Raw genomic sequence first — 4,326 nt, forward strand, 5'->3', positions numbered from 1 at the left:
TTTTTTGCGAGTTTATGGACCTCGACTCCGTCTCGGTCCATAAACTCGCAAAAAAAGAACGAGGCCAATATCCAGCCATCTTGACCGAACAAGCTTGGTCAATAAAGGATTTATTATATGGCTTTGGGGGAAATTTTTCTTGCGGGACACGGCGGGTAGTCCCGAGCGGGCAAGATAGCTCCATCTTACCCGCTCGGGTAGCCAATCACAGCGCAGGATTTGATTCATCTTGCCCGCTCGCGGAGCTTCCTATATAATAAAAATAATTAATTAACAATTATTCCATGAAACCGCGTTGGATATGAAGTGATAAATAACCAACGAGCGCGTAGCGCGAGTTGGTTATGATCACTTCATATCCAACAAGGTCGAATGGAATAATTGTTTTAGTATATTCTTAATCGGGTTTTTGCCGCCGATTTTTATTTCAACAATTTTACAGAGCGGAAAATTTTTAAACTTGGCGCACTGTTTTCCATATAAGGTAAAACTCCGACTAATGGCTCATAGTCGGAGTTTTTGAGCCAATCAGAGAGCTAGAAATGCAATAGTCGGAGCTGAGAATATACTAATAACCTATATACTCGTCAGGGGTTCTTACATAAAGTAGTTCGCCTCTTTCTCATAGTGAAAACACGATCGATCCGCTATAAGTACTTATCGATCGACACGCCGAGACCAGTGAAATCTCTTCAAAGCCATCTGAGTGGCCGCTCCACAGATGTTTCCATCGATTCCAGAATTGTCTCGGGTCTTCCTGTAGGACTCCACGTGCGAATTTTTATTTTAGCTTGCCATTTATCAGTGTTCCAGATAAGAGACGGGTCTCGGGTCAAAAACCCGACGGCAACCGCTACCTGACCCGACACTGACGAAAAGGAAAATCGGCGAAAGTACTATAATTATGAAAGAAAACAAAAGTAAATAAAAGAGTGCAGTTTCTAAAGAAAAACGATTGAAAAAAATTTCTGTAATACAAGATATCACGGAAAAGAAGTTTGAAAAACGACTCAACAAAATTCCAAAGGTGACTTGACTTGCGAATCATTTGGTCCCTCTGTTAATTTAGCAAATAAAAAAGAACGTGCCCCAGAAATAAAAATTGCCTTGCTGTGGCATTGTTAATTTCCATACTTGTTAGTTCAGGAATACAGTTCGATGATCTCACTAAGGCTCAAGAAACTAGAAACTATTCGTCTGATTCATTCGTGGCGGCTCTTTCTCGTGTGATTTTCTCCTCGGTTACCTTGCACATAATCAATTTCTTCCCCGATCAAATTTCATTTCTTTGTAAACAAGATTCCAAAATGTTACATGAACAGCAGCCGGACTCCAACAGGCCGACTATCATTGAAAAATTTCGAGATAATTCGTTGTTTAATCCTTAGAACTACTGTAAATAATCTGTCAAAAATCGGGTCTGTAAAAAGCCAGTTTAAGTTTTTGTTTTTGTCTGTATAAGGTCATTTTCTGAAGTCACGCCTGACTAATCATGGAAGCTTGATAATATTTATTGTCGTTTTACTTCATGAATTAAACAAGCGATACCTTTCAACTTTCTCGATATTGATGAGTTAATTTTAAAGTAAAGGAAGAGGGGAAAAATTATTTTTCTCTTAGAGTTCAGCAAAGTCTCCTACTCGCATTACCGCATACGCGCTTCGGCGGGAATGTCAAATCCAAATATATTTTCACGTGAGAACCGAGCCGTGACGGCCGATGTGACGGCCCAAACACGCAAACCCAGCACCGGGAAATCATTTTCCTCAAAATGAAGCCAACAAAACAGCAATCTTTGTTCAGTGTCTGGCAAAAGCGATCCAAGGATGGCGTAGACCAGGATAAGTTTGTTCTGTAACAATGTTTTTACAGTTGTACTTATTTCACTTCAAAATGACCTGAGTTCGTTCGTTCGTTCGTTCGTTCGTTCGTTCGTTCGTTCGTTCGTTCGTTCGTTCGTTCATTCATTCTGCACATGTCATGTTGAGGCGATTTTCGTTTCTGCTGCTAACCAATCCGATATAAATACGTTCCTTTCACATGAACTGAAAAAGGGAAATCGTAATATAATATAAGGAAATTATCACAGTGATCATTACTGTTATATTCAGGTAATATTAGAGAGGAAAGAGAGATCAGGTTAACGGATAGCATTCTGAGGTATCAAATGTCAAACATTTTTAGACTCCCGAAAGTCAATCCTTTATCTGTTTGCCCAGCAACGCCCCCCCCCCCCCGAACCCACCCCCTTAGCTTTACGTAGTGTTGCAGCTGTGGTTAGCCAGGTAGACCTAATTTGTGCGACCCCCCTGAAAAATTACATGACCCCTTGCCAAAAAAAATTAACTGGAACACTGTTTATGTATTCAAATTAGGACTATTTAAACGCTACGGTTTCCTAGCGCGCCAGTCTTTTCGACGTTTTCTATAGCTTCAAGTTAATATTGTTGCGGAATTTATACTCTATCTAACTTCACCGCCATCGCTACGGTCAAGAAACATTTGTAAGTCTTTATATTCTGTCCTGTATTTTTCTTATCGCTCGGCTCTTCAGTTTTTTATTTATTTTTCTAGTCGAACCTCGCTCGATCTTTCAATACTCAACGGGCTCCTCGAGTCTCTTCAACAGAGCGTGAGTTCGAAATCTCTAGGCGTAGCGTCAACAGGAACTGTAAGCTACACTTCCCTTAACAACAGAAGATTGCCATCAAAAATGAAGCAAATAAATAAAGAAATTAAATAATATAAGATTTTAACTGTCGGAATATACTAGCACAAGCTCAGTGTGCTTTCATTTTGGTACTCACAGGGAAGAAATCAAATTCAGCAGATATTTCAGATGATATTTCAGACGTTTCTTCAAAAACAATAATTCATAGCAGGCTTAAAATCATAGGAATATACTCTCCTCCCATCGCTTCGGCGGGTTTGGCACTTAGGTGGAAGCCGGGTGTCTGGAAAACCCGAATAGCGAATAGCGAATAGTCGCGAATAGCGAACAGCGAATAGTCCCGAATAGTGAATAGCAAATAGTACGAATAGTGCGAATAATGGCGAACAGTCTCGAATAGTGGCAAATAGTGGCAAATAGTAACAAATAGGGTACCCAGTATCTCGCAGTTAACCTCGTAGCAACTTGGGATGGGATTTTTCCGCTAAATAGCACACTGACGCTTATCAGGACAAAAGGTCAGGTTAAATGGTCTGTTTAGATGGTTTAAGGAGCATTTCAGGGACCCCATACCTGGTATGTGTTCTGTCAACAGCTTTTTTGTTTATTCGTTCAATTGTTTGTTGGTTTGTTTAGAAAAGCGCTTTCTTGATCATGAAATAAAATTTGATTTTTCAGGTACTCCTCACCACAGAATGCCTCACTCCATGTCCGAAAGCAACACGCCCTACACCCCAGGGGGTACCCCCTCCATTAACTCTGATGTTGATCCCGCTCGACTTTGTTTTACCTCAGCTTCAACAACATTTTCCCCGGGGAATCACCGCCGACCCCAAGGTTTACTCAGCGCTGGCCGCAGTTGCTAGGCAACAACAACAGCAGGACACGCAAAAGAAGGTTCAGTGGGGCGCAGTGAGGCGCCGCCGAAGCCCAGCACATACAGCGTCAAAACAAACAGCAAGCTCAGCTTCAACAAACACCTACACAGCAAACCCCGACACAGCAGACACCGACGCAACAGGGCTACCAACAATTTCCACAGTACCGTTACTATCAGCAGCACCAGGATCAAACTCCAACTCCGACAACCACTTATGGATACCAGCAGACATACAGCGGCAACAAGGGGACTGGAAAAGAGAGTAGCAAGAGTCGGTAGCGTCCAGTCCCACTCGTCTCTGGGTCGAAGTGTTAACAAAGATACGTCATGTGACGGTCTTCATTTATTTAAGACTTAAAATCAGTCCCGGCGAGAAAAGAAAATCCTGAAAAAATTCAAATAGTCTATTAACTCTTTAGTGGATTTGTATTGTACGGGCTGTTTGGAAACGACATGAACGCATTTTGCAGTGTAGGAGAGCCACTGCTTATAAGCTGCTAATACAGATTGATAGCTTGTTATAGCGACATGTGACTCAATTATGAACAGGTTATTTCATCCAAACAACACAGCAAACAAAGTAACTGGATCAGTTCGTTTGTGAAAAAGTGCCACCTGGCGATTTTTCAGTATGACATAAACCGCACAATATAAAAAAAATACCATTGGCCGTAAGGAGTTATCAATGAGAAATCGTTCGAATGCTATTCTTGAGTAAAGAGGTTCATTGCGGTTATCCGTTGATTGAAGTACCCTGAAATGTAATTGTTTATGT

The sequence above is a fragment of the Orbicella franksi genome, chromosome 12 (genome assembly GCF_964199315.1).
Source record: "Orbicella franksi chromosome 12, jaOrbFran1.1, whole genome shotgun sequence".
Lineage (NCBI taxonomy): Eukaryota > Metazoa > Cnidaria > Anthozoa > Scleractinia > Merulinidae > Orbicella > Orbicella franksi.